The sequence below is a fragment of the Podarcis muralis genome, chromosome 9 (genome assembly GCF_964188315.1).
Source record: "Podarcis muralis chromosome 9, rPodMur119.hap1.1, whole genome shotgun sequence".
In the NCBI taxonomy this organism is placed as follows: Eukaryota; Metazoa; Chordata; class Lepidosauria; order Squamata; family Lacertidae; genus Podarcis; species Podarcis muralis.
In genome coordinates, this window is record NC_135663.1 from 28602770 (window position 1) to 28624509 (window position 21740).

At 41.6% G+C, this 21740-nt stretch overlaps 1 protein-coding gene and 1 long non-coding RNA gene across 4 annotated transcripts in view; one reads left to right on the plus strand and one right to left on the minus strand.

Annotated features, from left to right (window-relative positions):
* The window catches only part of PDE5A (phosphodiesterase 5A), a 124885-nt gene that overhangs the window by 94425 nt on the left and 8720 nt on the right, over positions 1-21740 (minus strand). The gene's annotated exons all lie outside the window — the stretch shown is intronic.
* The window catches only part of LOC144328859 (uncharacterized), a 31722-nt gene continuing 22034 nt past the window's right edge, over positions 12053-21740 (plus strand). For all 3 annotated transcript variants that reach the window (XR_013394167.1, XR_013394166.1, XR_013394165.1), the window contains exons 1-2: positions 12053-12229; positions 13661-13743. This is a non-coding gene — a long non-coding RNA (uncharacterized LOC144328859). The remainder of the gene's footprint in view (positions 12230-13660; positions 13744-21740) is intronic.

The window sequence follows — 21740 nt, forward strand, 5'->3', positions numbered from 1 at the left end:
GGGGTAAAATCATATTCCTTCCATGTTCCTTTCACCTTGCATCCCATGTTTCTTTCTTTGGATCTCCAGTGCTGCTTCTTGGATGTTCTTCACAGTGTGCATTTAAAACATTTACCCTGCCAACATGCCCTGGAAGATCCCATAGAGCAACTGTGGCTGCAATCCTATGCAGTGGTACCTCGGGTTAGGAACTTAATTTGTTCCGGAGGTCCGTTCTTAACCTGAAACTGTTCTTAACCTGAAGCACCACTTTAGCTAATGGGGGCCTCCTGCTGCTGCTGTGCCGCCGCCATGCGATTTCTGTTCTCATCCTGAAGCGAAGTTCTTAACCCGAGGTACTATTTCTGGGTTAGCGGAGTCTGTAACCTGAAGCATATGTAACCTGAAGCGTATGTAACCCGAGGTACCACTGTATACATTTTGGTGGAATGAGTCATTGAACTAAATGAGTCTTACTTCTGAGTAGGCATGTTGCACTGCACACACCTATTTGGCAGGGCAAAACTAATTCTGGGGTTAGCAAACTGGTATGATGCTCTTTGGTTCCCTTTCTGAACATAAATTCACATTCCTATTGAATTATCAGCTTTGTGTGTTTTGTTTGGAACTATATAAATAGATGATTTGAAAAAGAGAGAGAAAATCCAACCCATCAGGAACATGGCCATCTGGTAAATACAGGAAAACTACACTGCCCACTTTTTTTACTCAATCTGTCATAACTTAAGTTATTAACTGATTGCTTTTTTCATACATTTCGCTAACTGAAACCCAGAACACTCCTATGTTAAGAAGTGTATAAATACATTTTAAGTTAGAAGTTGATAATAGATTCGTTATCATGCTTTAAAATGCTTCCTTTCTATAGTCTTAGGATCATAAAAAGCTGCCATATGCAGAGTCACACCATCTGCCTCAGTAATGTCTGCATTGACAGGCAGAAGTATTTCCCAGTCCTACCTGGTGATGCTAGGATTGAACCTGAGATGTTCTGCATGCAAGGTAGACATTCTATCACAGAGCTACAGTCTTTCACTAGTCTCAACGCTGAATTTAATACAGTGGTACCTCGCAAGACGAATGCCTCGCAAGACAAAAAACTCGCAAGACGAAAGGGTTTTTGGTTTTTTGAGTTGCTTCGCAAGACAATTTTCCCTATGGGCTTGCTTCGCAAGACGGAAACGTCTTGCAAGTTTGTTTCCTTTTTCTTAACACCGTTAATACAGTTGCGACTTGACTTCGAGGAGCAACTCATAGCACGCGGTGTGGTAGCCTTTTTTGAGGTTTTTGAAGACTTTGGTGATTTTTGAAGCTTTTCCAAAACTTTCCCGAAACCGTGCTTCGCAAGACGGAAAAAATCGCAAGACGAAAAAACTCGCAGAACGAATTAATTTCGTCTTGCGAGGCACCACTGTATGTTGAATTTGCAGACAAATTCAACAGGTATAGGGCAGGTTTTTTAAAAAAATTAAGTGGTTTGTTTTGCAATCTCCCCCCTCCCCCCCAAAAAAAACCCCTTTCACATGCTCCACAGGTAGAAATTCCTGGAACAACAGTGTAACACATTATATAGACAAGTGATCATAAAGACAGAAGTATTTTTAAAAGAAAAGATTTTTCCCCCTCTTGTAGTAAGGCTGCAGTTCTTCTTTCAGCTAGACACCCAACCCAAGCTACACTGAATTCAGGCAAGATTGTAGTCTAGGGATATTGATCAGCCATATCAGCTAATATTTCCTTCATCACAATGCACACCAGTGAATTTATGAAAAGTTAATGGTGCATTTATTCAGCACTATGAGCTTTCACTGTTGCCCTGCACAATTACTAATGGATTGCAAAGAAGTGTAAAATGGATGTTGACAGTACTTCTCTTCCAGAAAGAAAGGTGCCGGTACTGCATACCCTTGAGTACCCTCATACCCCCATAAAAAAGCACTGGAAATGGGACACAAAATTTGTTGGAGGGGGATTTCCAGCCGGTGGCAGAGGACAGAGTGACTCCAGGAGACATAGGTGTAAAAACCCAAACTAAAACGAAGACTTTATTACTAAGCAAATAAACACAAACTCTGGTGGATGTTATTCCTGCAGGCAGGCAACAAAACTCAGCTTTTTTCCTTTATAGCAACGGTCACCTGCAGCCAATTAATCCCAGAAACTTCTTAAAGGTATACACACATGTTTCTGTGCCGAATGTCCTCTAACACCCCCTCTCATTCAAACAGAAACAATAGTATTTTAAACAGAACAGAACATATTTACATATCACACACAGCAACTCCCAACTTTGCTACCAGTCGTGCATGTTTTTCAAAGGTTAACGCTTTTGTAAATACATCCGCCACATTTTGTGTACTTTCACAATACTTCAGCATTATCTGGTTCTGTTTTACATTTTCAGCTACATTTTGATATTTAATTTCCAAATGCTTTGATTTGTTTCTAAACAGGTCAGACCCAGACAAAGTTATTACGGCTTGATTATCTTCCATAACTTGAACGGGATAATCACACTGTATGTTTATATCCTTGAGGATCTGAACATAAAATTTTACTTCATTACATAATTCCGACAATGCACAGTATTCGGCCTCTGTTGATGATGTGGCCACGATACTTTGTTTTTTGGATTTCCAACCTATCAAAGAATCCCCAAATTGAAATACCATTCCAGAAATTGATTTTTTATCAGGCAGGTTGGCCCAATCGCTGTCAACGTAACACTGCAATTTTGTGGACCCTGAAGATGGTAATCTTAAACAATAATCAAGTGTTTGCTTTAGATACCGGAAAATACATTTTAAACCTTTCCAGGCATTTTCTGTAGGACAGCTTACTAGTCTGCTTAGTATTCCAACTGCATAACTCAAATCTGGTCTGCTCCACAATGAAATGTATAATAAACTTCCAATTATTGAATGGTACATTTCAGGATTTACAGGTTCTGTGCATTCTCCTTCATTTTTGAAAAAAACTATTTCCATTGTTGGTTTCTGCTTTCCTTCACTGTGCAGCGAAAGGGCTTGTCACGAGACAGGTGTTTACATTCCACAGTCTGTACTGTTGGAGTTTCTCACGGGAAAGGGAGACTGGATGTGACGTACACTGGTTTCCTGTTTTTCACTGTGTGATTCTCTCCAAGCTGTCGAGGAGAGAGGATGCATTATCTGCTCCGGCAGAGGCAAGATGTCTTTCTGTAATATATCTGCTTTGAACTGTAAATAAAGCAATATGGAGTATGTAGTACGTACTCCTCATCCTTCCGCTGGGCACGGAACTCTGCTTTACACCAACACGTGGTTATGGGCCCAGAAGTCGAATCGGAGTGCCGGCAAAGGATCGGAATGCAGAGGGACAGATCTGCGCGTAAAAGTGATTGATGAGGTATGTACTCCTGCTCCGGGCAGCCTGCCAGCTTCCAGTTAATGGCTTTATGGCTGGACTTTGAACTTTTAAAGCCGTTTTGCCGGGAATACGCAAAAGGCTCCCAGGCTCAAGTTACTATGCTGGGGAAATCGAAAGTAACTTTTAAGTGCGCTTTTGGAATGAAGCAGCTGCAGCAGTGACGCAGCAAGATTTGAAGCAGCATATATGACGCTGAAGGCTAATGCCAGAGTCATGATGGCCCTTCAGGATGCTTGTGGGATTCCTAAGCTCAACAAGAAACATTATGCGGACTGGGTTCTGTATGCAGAGGCAATTCTGCGGAAAGAGGGTTTGTTTGAGGTGATTACAGAAACCCCCCCAGCTCCAGTTACAGATGCATGGAAAGCTAAGGATTCCAAAGCACGGGGAACACTTACATTGATAGTATCCCCAGAAGAGCTCTGTCTATTGCGTGATAAGACCTCAGCCAGAGAAATTTGGGACTCTTTGAGAGGGGCTCACTTAAGGACAGAAGCTGGATCTACTATGTTTTACTTTAACAAGCTGCATAATATGGCTCTTGCTGAAGGTGGAGATGTGCGTTTACATCTGATGGAGATGCAAAATCTGAGACATGAGCTGCAACAGAGAGGACTCAACTTTCCAGAGGCTGTGTATTCTTTCATGATACTACAATCTTTGGGTTCAGGTTGGGAGTCTGTTGCAACCCAGATTGCTGTGCAGCCAACAGCTCAGCTGACAGTGGACTTTGTTACTGCCGTGGTTTTAAATGAAGCAGATCGCCGGGGTGCTAGCTGCATGGGCAAGGGGGAGTCTTCACAGACGTCATCCCATAGTGCAGTGGAACCACCAGATGGCGCCAAAGCTTTGAAGGCAGTGAAATGCTACTCATGTGGACGTCTAGGCCATATGAAGAGGGAATGCAGATATCCCAGGGCCAAGACAGAGCAGCGCAGCGAAAGCTCATCGCGCGGAAAAGGCCGAGGCAAAGGCAAAGGTCCGGTGTCTAGGACAACGCAGCACAAGGCTATGGTTTCACGCTTCACTCCAAAGGTTGCAGAGATCCGGAAGACGTCTAGATCTTTCTTCGTTGTTGATTCAGCGGCGACCCACCACATGTGCAATGATAAGAGACTGTTTGTGTCTTTTACACCGCAGGAAGGTGCGATTCACCAGGCGGATGACCACACTATTCCCAGTAAAGGCTACGGAACTGTTGTTCTTCACAGTTTGGACTTATCGATACAGAATGTCCTTTACGTGCCAGACGCCAAACATAATCTTCTCAGCGTTGGACAGCTGATTGAGCGGAACATTGACGTGTCCTTCAAGAACAAGAAGTGCATCATCACAAAGAAAAATGACTATGAATTGCATGCTGAATATGTTGATCGTTTGTTTGTTTTGTATTATGATGATGTTGTGCAGGATGATACTTGTTGTATTGCAGGTTCTAACAAAAGTTTGCATGCAGAATGTATTCATGATTTTCATCGAAAATTTGGTCATTTGCATTTTGAGGCAGTATCTAAAATGCCTGCCTTGGTTGAAGGTATGACTATTAAACCCTGCAAGTACCACATGAAGTGCAAAGCATGTGCAGCAAACAAGGTGAAAATGGCTGCGAAAGGTAAGGTGTCTAGTAGGCAAGCCTCGGAACCATACCAGGTTGTTCATGCAGATTTGGTTGGACCACTATCGCCCTCTTTGGGTGGAAATAGGTACTTCATGGTTCTCATTGATGCATTTTCTAGATATATTTTTGTGTACAATCTCAAGCAGAAATCAGAGGCTTTTCCTAGGTTCAAGGAATTCTGTGCTTGGTTGAAAAATGTGCATGGTAAGAAGATAAAAACTCTGTTCAGTGATCGCGGGGGAGAATTCACTTCTCAGCAGTTTGAAGCTTTTCTGACTGAGAAAGGAATTCAACACGATTTGTCTAGTCCTCGCTCGCCATGGCAGAATGGACTTGCGGAACGGGCAAATCAGACATTGCTTCAAGGGTTAAAAACCTTGCTGCATGATGCCAATCTTCCAGAGAGTTATTGGGCCGAATCTCTCTCGTGTTTTGTTTACAGTTACAATCGCAGGTTATCTTCAGCGATTGGTTGTACCCCCTATGAGAAGATGTTTGGCAAGAAGCCATACATCAAACACATGAAAATTTTTGGTTCTGACATGTGGGTTCATTCACCACAAAATTCCAAGTTAGACAAGCGTGGATTGCATGGTATCTTTTTAGGTTATCAGAAAGGGTCTTACAGAATAATGATGACTGACTCTAAGACAATTAAGCTCACGAGAAGTGTTGAGTACAATGCAAAGTGGGGGGAGAATGTGGGAATTTTCCAATGTTATCCTGATGACAGTGATGAGACTGAGGATAGTCAAAAGCAACCACAACAACCCACATCCACTGATGAAGGTTCTGAGTCTGAATCTGAAACTGAATCGGGTGATTCAGAGGATTTCAAGAGTGCGAAAGCCTCTATGCGACCCTCTGAAAGCTCTGATCAAGAATTGGAGGAACCATTGTTCACAATAGGTCGTTTTTCTCCTAAGAAGGAAGAGGAGAGTGTTGAAGACTTAAGGCTAATTCGTAGGTCACAGAGAGCCACAAAGGGCAGACCTCCAAAGAGATTTGCTGATGAGTTTGCTACGATAGCAGTAACAGCTGTTAAAAGCTCCAAGAAGGTATTTGAACCTTCAAGTTTCCAAGAAATCCAGGGTTTGGATTCAAAGGAAGCTGAGCCATGGTTAAATGCCATGAAGGCTGAGCTTGATTCCTTAGAAAGGAACAAAACATGGGAGCTAGTTCCAGTAGTTCCAGGAATGAAACTGCTTGGAAGCAAATGGGTCTTCAAAGCGAAGACAGATCAAAATGGCAAGATAGTCAGACACAAAGCCAGATTGGTAGCCAGAGGTTTTGCACAGGTACCAGGTGAAGACTATCACGAGACCTACTCACCCACAGTGAGGTATGAAAGCATTAGGCTTATGCTCAAGCTAGCTGCAGAGGAAAATCTACACATTAGTCACCATGATATTAATACAGCTTTTCTGTACGGATCTCTAGATGAATCACTTTATATGCTTCCACCTGATGGCGTACAGGTAAAACAGGGATTTGTTTGTGCTCTGAAGAAATCCCTTTATGGGCCCAAACAAAGTGCACGGTGTTGGCACACAAAACTCACTGAAGTATTGTTTTCTCTAGGTTTTCAGCAAGGGAAAGCTGATCCATGTGTATTTGTCAAAGAGGAGGGGCAAAAGAAACTGTACTGTTTGTTTTATGTTGATGATTTATTATTCTTTTGGAAAGATGTCGCAATGTACAATAACGCCCTAGCTCAACTGAAAGAGCACTTTGACATGAAAGATCTTGGTGAGGTAAACAACTACCTATCTCTGGAAATAGAGAGAGATCAAGATGGTAACATTCTAGTACACCAGTCACGGAAAATTGCTGATGTGTTAAACAAACTAAACCTGATGGATGCTAACCCTGTAGACACACCGATGACAACAGGTTATCAGGTAGATGACACTGAAGAAGCATTTTCTGACACTACACTATACAGAAGTGTGCTAGGCAAGCTAAACTTCATTGCCAGATGTTCAAGACCAGACATTGCTGTTAGCTGTAATTTGCTAAGCAGACAAGTCAACAATCCTAGTGTCAAGGATTGGAAAGCTCTGAAACGCATAGCGCGGTATTTGAAAGGCACTATGCATTACAGACTGAGATTTAACAATCAGAAGTCTGGTGGTCTTGAAATATTTGCAGATGCAAGTTTTGGAAGTGACACTACAGACAGGAAAAGTACGTCTGGAGTTTGCTACATGTACAATCAGGGTCTGTTTGATTGGTCATGCAAGAAGCAAACAACAGTTAGCTTAAGTACTTGTGAAGCTGAACTGAATGCACTGTCTTATTCACTAAAGGATTGTGAATGGTTGATACAATTGTGCAAAGATATGAAAATTCCTGTCAAATGTCCAATCCAGGTTTACCAGGACAACAAAGCATGTTTAGCTTTGCTGAAGTCTGAAGGTTGTAAGCAAAGCACGAAGCACTTGCAATTAAAGTTGCAGCATGCTAGGGAATGTATTCAGAAGGGACTCGTAACGGTGTCCTATATGCCAGGTAATGAAATTCCTGCTGATGTATTGTCCAAGATTGTATCAAGGGATCAACACTGTACCTAGGTGCAGAAGTTGGGTTTGTACTGATATTGTACGAACACGCTGCCCAGTGATGTTCACAGAAAGGGGGAGGATGTTGGTTTCTGCTTTCCTTCACTGTGCAGCGAAAGGGCTTGTCACGAGACAGGTGTTTACATTCCACAGTCTGTACTGTTGGAGTTTCTCACGGGAAAGGGAGACTGGATGTGACGTACACTGGTTTCCTGTTTTTCACTGTGTGATTCTCTCCAAGCTGTCGAGGAGAGAGGATGCATTATCTGCTCCGGCAGAGGCAAGATGTCTTTCTGTAATATATCTGCTTTGAACTGTAAATAAAGCAATATGGAGTATGTAGTACGTACTCCTCATCCTTCCGCTGGGCACGGAACTCTGCTTTACACCAACAGTTTTTACTCCCTTGCAGTTTTGCATATTGTTTCTTTCAAGTAACTCCATTATTTTGTCTTTTTGACTCAACAAAAAACTTCCATCGTTTGTTCTTTGAATTTCTAAACCGAGATAATTTTTTACTGGACCCAAATCTCTTACTTTAAATTCCTTTCTTAGTTGTTCTGCAAATTTTTCCACTTGCTTGTCACTTTTTGTAGAGTAAAGCAAATCATCAACATAACACAAACACAATTCTTGTTTATCACCCTTTCCTTTAGTGTACAAGCAGTTATCAGCTAAGCTTCTTTTAAAACCAAGATTTTTTAAAGCATTATCAAGACATTCGTTCCAATTTCTAGCTGACTGTTTGAGCCCATAAATTGCTTTGTTCAGCCTATATACAGAATTCTGTTCTCCTGCCTCAAAACCTGGCGCTTGATTCATAAAAATTTCTTCTTGCAGATTTGCGTTAAGATAAGCTGTTTCAATATCAAAATGGTTTACCTTAAACCCACGTTGTGCTGCAAGAGCTAGCAATAAGCGTACACTTTCACTCCTTGCAGTAGGAGAAAAGGTTTCATCAAAGCTTTCACCTTTTCTTTGAGTAAAGCCTTGTGCTACCAGTCTGGCTTTGTACTTAACATCACCATCTGCCAAATGTTTTATTTTATACACCCATCTACAGCCCACTGCCTTTTTTCCTTCTGGCAATGGCTCAATGGTAAAGACATTGTGTTCTGCTAAAGATTTCATTTCTGCTTTCATTGCATTTTTCCACCTTACTATTTCCTGGTGTGGTAACTTTAAAACTTCCTCATAATCACGAGGTTCCTTTTTCACATCAACAGTTTTAGCTTCTTGTATAGTAAACCTTTCTGGAGGTACCCCCTTATTGCTTCTTTGTGACCTTCTAACTTGAACACTCTCCCCCTCTGAACTATCTTCCCCTTCTGATTTATCCTGCTCAGGAGAAATTGGTTCAGCTTTAGGAGATTGTGTACTGGGATCCTCATCCCCTGAATCCTCATCACTGTCACTTTCAGAACCTTCTTTAATTTGTGGCTTTTCTTCCTCAGATTTCACAAATTTATCTGTATCATCAGAAGATAACACAACTTCTGAATTTCCATGTAAACGAACCCAACCATCTTGCTCACAAAACTCTGCATGTCTTGATATTACAACTCTGCCACGCCCTAGTGCAAAACGATACCCCTTTGACCAAGTTTGATAGCCAACAAACCTAAGTTTCTTTGCCTTGGGCTCTCCTTTCCTTCTCTGTCCTTTTGGGATGTGAACCCAAGCCCAGCAACCAAAAGTTTTAACATGGTCCAAAAAGGGTTTTTTACCATAAAGCAAAAAATGAGGGGTGTTGTTTATGGTAGAATGAAACAATCTGTTCTGTATGTAGTTAGCACACAGAATTCCTTCCCCCCAATACTTCCTGGATAGGCCAGAATCACATAGCATTGAATCTAGCATTGTTTGTAAAGATCTTATCTTGCGTTCTGTAACTGAATTTTCTTCAGGCGAAAAAGGACACGATTTACGGTGACTAATACCACGCTTTTTCAACCAAACTTGGAGGGCTTCAGACATGAACTCGCCTCCACGGTCACTTTGCAACTGGGTAACTTTGTAAGGAAACTGCCTTTCTATATAGTTGACCCAATTCTTAATCAGTTGACCAGTTTCACTTTTGTGTTTTAACAAATATACCCAAGTATACCGGCTATAATCATCCACAAGAACAAAAAAAAACTTTGCTCCTCCTTCAGACTCTGCAAATGGCCCACAAAGGTCTGAATGTACTAAAGCAAATGGCCTCTTGCTAATTCTAGTACTTTCAGGATAAGACCCTCGCTTACTTTTAGACTCCTTGCAGGTATTGCAGTCTAGAAAAACTGAACATTTTTTCATTTTAATTCCCTTGCTTAATTCTGGCATTTTTGCAATACTGCGGAAATTGGCATGCCCCAAACGACGATGCCACAGATGCTGGCACTCATCATGCAAGGCTCTATTACAGGCTTTAACACATGCCCCAGACTCACTTACTAGCTGGTCTTTCAAAACAAACAAACCATTTTGTAGTGACGCTGTAACCACTTTTCCAGCTTTCTCTATTCTACAGCCTGAACCAGAAAAGGTTACTTTAAATCCCTGCTTAACAAGACTTGTTACTGAAAGCAAATTATTTTCTAAACTTGGTACACATAAAACATTGGTAAACTTGGTACTTAAACAGTTGATATTCACGCTACCCTTTCCAGCTGACTCATGCACTGTTCCATCAGCTAGTACTACATTTACAGATTTACAAGGCTGCTTTTCTACAAGGGTTTGTGCAGACTTAACAAAAATGTTTGTCGCTGCTGAGTCTAAAATCCAGTCTTGTCCAACGTCGTGACTGGTGCCTCGAACTGCTGCAGAAACATACTGGACTTGACTCTTCCTGTCTCCTCACTTCCCAGCAAACGCAGGCCGCCCTTGTCTTGTATTTTCTCCCACAGACACAGTGCACTGTCGTACTAAATGCTTGGTTGACCCACAACGATAGCATCTTCTGACTGTGAAAGCTGCTTCCTCTCTGTGGTCTACAACCTCTTTAGGTTGCCGCTCCTCATCAGTTGCATATCTTTTACTGGACTGCCTCCCATTTCTGGAGTTACGGTGAGGGGTTGTGGCCTTCCTCTCATGGCGTCTTTCCTCCTCATCAAGCAAACGCCCAGTTAAGAAATGCATTGTTAATTGGCTTTCTGGGATTGCTTCCAGAGTCATCACTAAATTGTCCCATGACTCAGGAAGTGAAGACAGCACAATATAAACTTTTCTCTGTTCAGAAAAATGTTCCCCAAGTTCATTTAACTGTGAAAATAAATCACGCATTCTTTGAAGATGTGTTGAAACACATTCACCCTCACTTAGTCTGGCTCGGTACAGAGCTCTCGTTAGAGTAATTTTGCTGCCAGCAGTGTCTCTAATATGTATCGCTCTCAATGCTTGCCAAATCTCACTTGCTGTTTCAAGGTCTCGCACATGAGATAACTGAGACTTCTCTAAACTCAAAATTAAATTGGCATAGGCTTTGTCCTCCAGCCTTTGGTCTGCTTCATCTACTTCTTCATCCTCCTCTTTTACAGGAGGGTTAACAATAACAGTCCAACATTGTTCTTTCTTTAAAAACGCCTGCATCTGTAAACTCCATGACATATAATTGGACTCTCCCAGTTTCTCTACTGGAAAATAGGAAGCTCCCCCTTGAGCTCCAGCTCCAAGTCCAGCCATGGCACCACCCAGCTTTCAGCTTTCCACTCAGTCCTTACTCACACGTGGCTTGAAAAAAAGTTCGGCTCCTGGTCCCAAACAGACACTCCCTGCCGATGCCTTCACACAGCCAGCTGCTTGAGAAACACTGAGTTGCTTCCAGTCTCTGGGTTCTTTTCACGCTCTGTCTCTGCCCACTCAGGACTGGGGACTGGGCCCATAACCTGTTGGAGGGGGATTTCCAGCCGGTGGCAGAGGACAGAGTGACTCCAGGAGACATAGGTGTAAAAACCCAAACTAAAACGAAGACTTTATTACTAAGCAAATAAACACAAACTCTGGTGGATGTTATTCCTGCAGGCAGGCAACAAAACTCAGCTTTTTTCCTTTATAGCAACGGTCACCTGCAGCCAATTAATCCCAGAAACTTCTTAAAGGTATACACACATGTTTCTGTGCCGAATGTAACAAAATTACCACCTGTTTCATTAAAAACCTGCTTCACTACACAGATCTGCCTCAGGGGCCCTGTTCTGGGCATCAGAGCTGAGGTGGGTGGGCGGCAACCCAAAACAATGCTTTCTTGGTGGTGGCCCCAAACTTTGGAATACACTCTCTGGCACCAACTTCAGTGGGGGGGGGAGGGTTGGGGGGAAAGGCAAATACCTTTTCCAATTTTGCCCAGGCTTTTTATATTTTTGGTTCAATAAATCATTTTAACCTGACTTTTGTTTTGCTGGCAGTAGTTTGTGCTCTGCTTTATGTTGTCCTTATATAGACAGTATGGGTATTTTACGATTTTTATTTTTTACACAGAAGTACTTGTCAGCAGTTCTGAGAGACAGTCACTGGAAGTGGCAGGATACAAACCCTCTCTACATATCAATAATGTTCCAATCTATTTTTTGTGATTTACGTAACACGGCTTCAAAGGCACCTTCTGCTTCAACTTTTATGCGCCTGCTGAAAACTCTTTGATCCCTTCAGGCTTATACAGGTAATTAAGAACACAGTTTTCCATAATAGCTGATTTCAATTTTGTATATGGCTTTTATTGTATGGCTCTATGTATAAATGTTTTTACACACACACACACACACACACACAGAGAGAGAGAGAGAGAGAGAGAGAGATACTTTGGTTCTTGAAAGGCTTAGTTGTCAAACAAATTGGTTCCCGAACGCCGCAAACCCAGAAGTCAAACATTTAAAACATTTGACAAAATGCAACATTGTGGGCTAATTAAAGCAATCAAAATGTACAACTCATGTACAACCCTCTTTTTTAAAACAACCCGAAAACCCAAAACTTCAGGGTATCCATCATTATCACCTCTACTTGCCTGATGACATGAAAACACCAAAGACAGTTCTTTTGAATGTTAGCAGCGGACTAGATAGGACCAACTCCAGAACGAAATCACTTGAGGAAGCAAGGTGGTGGAGTCTAGAATTGCTTAGAATGTAGTAGAATTTCTTAAACTCACACACACACCTTGAGCCAAGTGAAAACTGAGATTCTGCTCTATATACCAAAAGCTGCACTTATTTTCCTTGCCCAGGACAGCACAAGAGATACCTCTTTCCCACATCTTTTGAGCCTGGTTCCCTCATGTTATTAGAATGAATTAGCCCCTTGTTTCAGGGCGTCTATGAGTCTACATGGTATGCTCATTATTCCATCAATACACTTGCCCTCAGACAATATGAAGCCTTTATCTTTAATCCAAATACACCATTTATCTTCGTTTACTTTGGTTAATTCTATAAACAGAACAGAATAATTTTGGAATCCCTGCCATCATAGACTGGTTAGTCTCTTAAGGGGCTTCAGCATAAGAGCCAAACTATTTACGTAGCAGATCCTTAAAGGCCTGTCTCTACATGTGTCTGTTCTTGTGCTAAGATCTTCATCTGTGGCCCTCCTCCAGGATCCACTGACACCAGAGCTTTAGCATGTGGTTGCAGGGAAGCGGATTTCTCAGTTTTAGCATTTTGTGTATGCTATTTACTTGTTTTATTGTGTTTTGAAATTTTGTAAGCTGCTCTGGGAATTCCATTCCCCTGCCCCCAGTGATGGGATATAATCAGCCCCTAAAAATTAATAAAACTAATATTACAGCTTTTGAAATATATTTCTCCTCCCAAAAGGATATTCCCCACACCCCCCATGCAAATTATTCACTGTTGTGACTACTTCCTTCCTGAAACTATTAATCATGGAGAAGAATGCATATAGACACAATATGAGGGCCTGTATCAAGGGTTAGGAATCTCTTTCGGCCTGAGGGCAACATTCACTTCTGGACAGTCTTGAAGAGGTCACATGCCAGTGGCAACAGTGGGCAGGGCAATGAATGTGAAATGTACCTTTGTAAAGGAGACTAACTTTACGTGTATTCACACACCCATGTCTATCCTCTATCTAGGCATGTAGGAAGCATTATCAGTGTGCAAATACACATTCCAGCCAAGCAAAAGAAACTTCCAAGGAGGGCATGAAACAGAGCTGGTGAGTTTTGTGGCCTTGGAAGAGGGGCTGAGGCTGGGGAAGGGAGAGGGTCCCGGGCAAAGAGGGCTAGAGGAGGCTGGGGAAGGCCAATTTACAACAAGGAATAGGAGTCAGTGGCAAAGTTCGGCAATGAGTGGTTTGAAGAGAAGGATAATTGTAATCTACTTGACTCACTGTACATGTCCTGTCATTGTCTCCTGGGCCGCAGAAGTTAAAGTCACCAATGGCAGAATTTTGGTGTCATTAACCAGAGTGGAGGATACACAAAGTTGACCCAGGACACAATGAAGTGAAGTTTACATGCAGAAACCCCATTAAAATGAATGGGTGCTGCACAGGAATGCCTGGACAAGCCCAGTTGTCGTTCCACCAAATTCAATCAAGACTGAAAAGTCCCACACATACAGTTTGACAAGGATTAATTCTTCCAAGGAAATTGTTCATTACCTGAGCTGACCAACTTGCTACTGAATGACCACACAGGAGTTAATCATTGCTAATCCTATTGTTCATGAGCTATAGCAATGCCAGCTGCAACAAATTATTAAAAATAAAAGAAGACGGAAGTTGAAGTCCGTGATTAATAGTTCAGTGAATATATTATAGTGAGTAAGTATATCCACAAGGTACTATTTCATCACTACATTCTTAGTCTGGGATACTGAAATAATGGCACACATATAAAAGCTAAATACCAGCCTTTACTGATGTCCCAAATCTCAGTAGCATTGCTTAATTAAATTATTCAGATGTATGGCAAAAAAGCCAAAAACTTCCATCACTGCGTTATATACCCTTCACAATGACTGTGGGTGCCAAGATCTTGGTCCTGAAATTCATCTTCCTACCATCTGCAAAATAAATGCTCCTTGGAATCACTGAGATGTGCTTTAATGCTTTACAGCTGTTATAAATCTAATAGCTCCAATCTAAATGGAGCTATTTTGCTCTCGTTTATAACCTATCAACAAAATATGTTCCCGTGTAGTTTCAAAGAAACAATGACATTAAACAAGGAGAACTAACAACCTTGCATTTTTACAGCCTTCTAAGTGAATGTTTTCTTAGCAGGATAAGATTTGTTATGTTTATCAGGCTGAGTTGGAGCCCTTTTAATCATAAAAAGGTGTAGCCAACAAAGAAATCTACTTCCTTCTTGTGCAGTGTACATTAATAGCAACATCCAGTTGGACAGAACTCACTACCATTCCCTGTTACGGATTCTGCACATATATATAAATGTCACTATGGCAAGTTCTTAAAGAAATGGGAGTGCCTGATCACCTCATCTGTCTCCTGAGAAATCTCTATGTGGGACAAGAAGCTACAGTTAGAACTGGATATGGAACAACTGATTGGTTCAAAATTGGGAAAGGAGTACAGCAAGGCTGTATATTGTCTCCCTGCTTATTTAACTTATATGCAGAATTCATCATGCGAAAGACTGACCTGGATGAATCCCAAGCCGGAATTAAGACTGCCGGAAGAAATATCAACAACCTCAGATATGCAGATGACACAACCTTGATGGCAGAAAGTGAGGAAGAATGAAAGAACCTTTTAATGAGGGTGAAAGAGGAGGGCGCAAAATATGGTCTGAAGCTCAACATAAAAAAAAACACGAAGATCATGGCCACTGGGCCCATCACCTCCTGGCAACCAGAAGGGGAAGAAATGGAGGCAGTGAGAGCTTTTACTTTCTTGGGCTCCATGATCACTGCAGATGGTGACAGCAGTCACAAAATTAAAAGACGCCTGCTCCTTGGGAGAAAGGCAGTGACAAACCTAGACAGCATCTTAAAAAGCAGAGACATCACCTTGCCAACAAAGGTCCGTATAGTTAAAACCATGGTTTTCCCAGTAGTGATGTATGGAAGTGAGAGCTGGACCATAAAGAAGGCTGATTGCCGAAGAATTGATGCTTTTGAATTATGGTGCTGGAGGAGACTCTTGAGAGTCCCATGGACTGCGAGAAGATCAAACCTCTCCATTCTTAAGGAAATCAGCCCTGAGTGCTCACTGGAAGGACAGATCGTGAAGCTAAGGCTCCAATACTTTGGCCACCTCATGAGAAGAGAAGACTCCCTGAAAAAGACCCTAATGTTGGGAAAGATTGAGGGAACAAGGAGAAGGGGACGACAGAGGACGAGATGGTTGGACAGTGTTCTCGAAGCTACCAACATGAGTTTGACCAAACTGCGGGAGGCTGTGGAAGACAGGAGTGCCTGGCGTGCTCTGGTCCATGGGGTCACGAAGAGTCGGACAACAACAATAAATGTCACATGATTAATCTAAGCCAACACCTAAAAATGTATTGTGTGATGATGGCAAACATGTTTGCAGGTATGTGCAGAAAGCAATGTTATTACCATCATGTGAAGGGGAGAGTGTGGGAGAGTTAACTGTCCTTTCTCCCCTCTGAATGCCCCATTGCCATTCCTGCAGCAGCAGCTCCCATGTTGGGGGTTGAATATCTAAAGTGGGAAGCCTGCTGGACTTGAGTAGGCTCCTGGGCAATTATGGACCCTAAACTTCCAGGGGAGAACAAGTCATCAGGTCAACTTTGTGCACTCACACTCCCGTGTGTGTAGTGTCTAGAAAGCATGGCTCAGAGCAGTTTTCCCCTTGCCCCACTCCTTTTCAAGGGAAAACCCGCTATTTAGTGATAGATCAGAACAAATGGCAATCTGGGGAAAACCTCAATTGTTGTTTGCTCCAACTGAGTGCTAAAGAGCAGTTTTCCCCAAGGGGAAAGCAGCGGGACAAGAGGAAGTGTGGATGAGCTCTTAGACATGTTAAAGCCTAAGGAAAAGTCACTAAGTGACGAGAATAAGTGCCTAGAGATGTTGTAGAATCTTCATATTTGGAAGTGTTAAAAAAATCACAGATCAAATCTGTAATATGGAGGAAATCCAGTCCGCATTTTATGTGTTCCAGTTCACCAGAGTCTGGAGGATTTCCAGTCCAGGCCTTGAGGCAGCTGAAAACATAAGATTTCTGTCAAGCCTTTCTCATGCCTAATGTGTGCTTGAGTTTGTTCTAAATAAAGTGTCTTGGTTACTATCTGTCATGTGAAGAGTATATCTTACTGTTGAGGATCCTTCAAATATATGATCACTTGCTTTAGGGGAGAGGAATTTCTCTAAGTTAGACCTGCACTATGTGCCCCGCACAAGCTGCACATAATACATCAGCTTATGCGCAGTAGATTATCAGACCATGCTTGATATAAAATAATGTCATTCATCTGGATCTCTTGGAATAATGCTGGATAAAATTTAAACGAACAGATGACAAACAAACAAACAAACAAACAAATAAATAAATAAATAAATAAGAGAATTTATTTCAACCGAGAGTTAAGCTAGCAGTGAATTTAGCCCCATTTCATTGACATTTACTCACTATGCTCTTTAGAAAATAGGAATGCCTTAAAGACCCTGTATACCTGAAGGAGCATCTCTGTCCCCATTGTTCAGTCCAGGTCTAGCTCCCAGGGTCTTCTGTTAGTTCCCTCATTGTGACAAGTAAAATTACAGGGAACCAGGCAGTGGACCTTCTTGGTAGTTGCACCCGCCCTATGGAACATCCTCCCATCAGATGTCAAAGAGATAAAAAATTAAACAACCTTCTGTAGGCATCTGAAGGCAGCCCTGTATCAGGAAGTTTTTAATGTGTGGTGTTTTATTTTGTTGTTCTGGTGGTGGTGGTGGTGTTTTTGTATACCCTGGTGGAAGCCACCCAGAGTGGCTGGAGCAATCCAGTCAGATGGGCAGGGTACAAAAAATATATTATTATTATTATTATTATTATTATTATTATTAATATTATTAGGACTAAGGCTCCAGCTAGTCATCCAACATTTTTTTCTGAGAGTAGGTAGCAACACCCCCCTAAAATGATCAGTGTGGAAAATGATATAGTCCTCTCTTGTTCTTTTGTCCCTAGCATTTTGTAATGAGGCACAAAGTGGCACTAAAAATGAGGGTTGACAACTGCCGAAGTTCCTATTAATTTAGTCTTTGGTGTTGCACATTCAGTGTATCATAGCCTCCTTCACTCCTCTTCCACATTCACATGACTGGAGGAGGGATAATTAAAAGTGCCTTCACATTGATTGTCTTGTGATCTGAGCATAAGAGCATGTCATAACAGAGGAACTGAAGAGAACAGCTGTGCCCCCTGCTTTTTGTACTCTTTCACTGCCTGTGTATGATAAGCAACATCTAAAAGAGCATTTGCATTAAGGCTGTAAGAGAAAATTGCATTAGCTGTTATTACTTTCATCTTTTTATTCTTTCTACCAGGTACATTAGAAATAAGAAAGGGCTTCCTGTTCCTTTTATGCTTGCATAATCCTATTTCAGTGATATGGAGCTGAATAAAATATGATACCTTCATAAAACCAGATAAAGGCCAAATGCACAAGGCCAAGTGCAATCTTGACTGAATCTCACTGAATTGAAAAGACTATAACCTCCCTTGAAATCATCTCCCCTGCCTCTCTATCCAAAGACAGGAAATGCTCAGGCCAATGCCAAAAGCTATTTTATTATGCCAAAATGGCAAATTCCCCGTCTGGAACAAATGCATAAAGTTAATTATTTTATCCAAAGCAAAGCATCTCATTATTTTTAGTGGGACAAAAAGCATATTTTGAAAGAATAACATTGTTTCCCCAAGACACCTCTAAATGCTTAGTACAGTTTTCCCTGAGTCACTCACTTGTTTTCTAAGAACTGGTGTGGAGCCAGTTGAAATTGTCCCCATCTGAAATCTCGGCTCATGAATGTTCTTGCCAGATGGCCACAACTCAAAACAACCCACTGTCCCTCTGTCTCCCATCAGGAGAAGAGCAAGGATGGTAACGCAGGCCTAGCAAACAGGTCCATTGCACAGATCTCTAAGGCAATGTATGCATTGTGATTCAGTGCTCTTATTACTTGTACAAAGCATCGTGAATGTTTAAATGTTGTCCACATTCGAGCATCATTTAGCTGTTAATCCACTTCCATCTTGCCCCCATTCAAAGTAGACTGGAGCAGTCCACCCGTGCATGTATTTGATTCTACATAGGTGGAACAGCTTTGGTATTTCCCGTTCATATCAGTAGACATCATTACTTTTGTGTTTGTCCCTGCTAGCTTTGGATAGATATGAATTAGAAAGAAAAGCCATCTTTAATTTTATTTTATTTTCCATTCTTCATGACACACAGCTGAAGAAGCAAGGATGTCTACATGGTTGTGTACCCTCCAGTCTTGGTACCACCAATAAAGTGGAGAGGGTTTTCAGTCTGTTGTGATTAAAGATTTGTTGATTCATGAACCAATTAAGCTGATTAAAGCTCCAATCCAAAGGTCACTTCCTGATGAGCCAACCCATTGAATACAATGGGACTAGCTTCTGAGTAAACATGCACAGGATCACATGTGTAGTTTGCAGTCTTTTTGGGGGGGGGGGAAATGGATGACACACTGTAAATATTTTAGCTAAACAGCTGCATTTTATCACAGACTTTCTACACAAAGACTCTTGTCTGAAATATTAAATCTGTAAGGTTTTTCCCACTCAGAGAGAATCTGTGGAAAGCCATCCATTATCCAGAAGCTTGCTTTTTTTAGTGCAAAAAGGGGGAGCAGGGAGATGCAGATGGACAACTGTTTACATCTTCTCATCATTTGCAGAGGTTATTTAGCAGTCACTGCAAATGTCTTTCATAGAGCTGCATTTATCTGTGCTTTGATTTTAACTTCAAATATAGAGAAAGCACAAAGAAAGTGTTAAATAATTTGGTCCAGACAGTCTTGGATTTCAGTACAAAATATCATTTTAATAAACAACCTTATTTAACAGTTAATTCTGCCTCCAGTGTAGGTGTCAATCTTGTACCTAAACCTGTCATACTACTAGGAGGTTTTAAAAGCAATCTATGAAAAAGGATGGCAGCAGAGGTGGTTTTGTGGCTGGGGGTACCACAACAGTTCTGTAGAATGGGGTATGAGAGGTGGGGGCACCAAATTTTAGCACTGCACAGGGCGCCACTGAAATCTGGGAACACAAAGTCTGCCGCTGGTGGTAATGGGAAAGGATCACATTGGGGATTCCTGTGTTATGATGGCAAAAAGATCCATAGACCCTGAATTCTAAAAATTATTAAGAATCACAAGTGTGTGAGAGAGAGAAATCAACTACCGTATATTAATCTCTAGCTATATTAAAACCACTAAGCCAAACTGATATTCTAATCAACTGTCTTTAGAAACCAAAACATTATCACCAGATTTAAATGCATGAAACTGTAAATTCATATTTACATCCCACTTGGAAGGTGCTCCCCCCCTCTGCTTCCATTAGGAGTATATTCTGGAATGTATTTCTCAGAAAAATCTGAACTTTTTAATGGCATCTGGTTCTCATTGAAATGTGGGGTTTTTCTCTGTGGAGTTTTCCAGCTGTGTTGATTGAGAAACAGTAAGGACAAGACACTTGCTAGAGGTCACTGAGGGAATTTCTGGTTCAGTCCAAATGTAAACAGCTTCATTTATATAATACATGGAAGCTTCCAGAATCACTTCATAGCCCTTTCAATAACCATATGCTGGTTGACTTAGAAGACAGTCAAAGTTTTATTCTGGCATGTGGTGTTTTGGTTCTGCGCCCCTCCCCCTCCCCAAGATGTAAAACCCCTCTATGCTTCCACTTGGCATCATTGTAGAATTATCCCGGTTTATGCTGTTCATAGATGTCACAGAATCTAGCCCTCTGCCTATCAAAGAACAATCCAACATTACACCTTATACCTACAATCTGAAACTGATCTGAATCTGGCATGTATTAGCCAATCGTAAACCTGACAGTATCCATTTACCTATATTGCCTGGGCTCACATATTGCTCACAGTATTGTTGAGCTCGACGCTTAAATCTGGCAAGCCTAAGAACGGGTTCCTTTATCCCACACAATGAAAGGAAAATGCGTTCTTTCTCTGCTTCTGCTATAGTGTGAGAAGTAAATATCACAAATCTCTATAGTGATCCTGGGATCTCCGTAACAGCCCACTCATTTCAGTACACGACAACTGCAAACACTTATGTTACAGCCAAACTGTAAACAGATAAAGATCCCCTAAGAAGACTATTCAGTTATTTGGATGTTTATCCCATCAGTCCCAGAGGCTCTAAGCTGGTTACAGTAATTTAAACACACAACTGAAACCAAAATAAAATTTAAAAACTTGTCAAATGTCAAACCCTTCATGATACATTTCTCATCTACTCCCACCCACGCCGGCTCTCAGAATACCGCTCTCTGATCTGAATCTAGAGATAGAAATCAATTTCAGCCTTATTTGACCGATAAGCGTTGCCTAGATGCTTGGGTGGATGACATGACTGTGCCAGGCTCCTTCCTGCAAATGCATCAAGATCAGGACAAATGCCATTGATCTGCAGAGTTTAATTGCATGCATTATGCAGTAGATAAAACTTACCTATAGTTTTCACAATTAAGCACTTGCATGCAACTAAGGTTGGAGATGACAGAAGAGCTTATAACAGCATCCCCTCACATGTTCAGTTAATGTGTGAGGTGGGGGGATTGCAGCCGCTGGACAAGCCCCAACACTCTCTTTCTGCCCGTCTTTTTGGCTTCTTTATGTTTTTGGCTACACATTTGCCCAGAGTTTATAGTTCATGGCACCCACAGAAGATAAGAGAAAATATGTGCTCAGGAATTTTTTCCCCAGCACTCAGAATATTGGGCTAAAGCTCAGCCATGCTTCACCCAAAAGCCATGACTTAACAGCATAGGTTTATGCTAATGTTTTCCACTGAATATCATATTTTCTACCACATTTAGCCCCTTAGGCATGGACATGAAAGCAGGGTGGTACATTCCAGCCATGTTCTTGTGACCATGTATGGCACTGACCTTACTTCATGTGTACAGCTTGAATTGCCAATGACTAAGACTCTATTATCACACCTCAGAAGCGA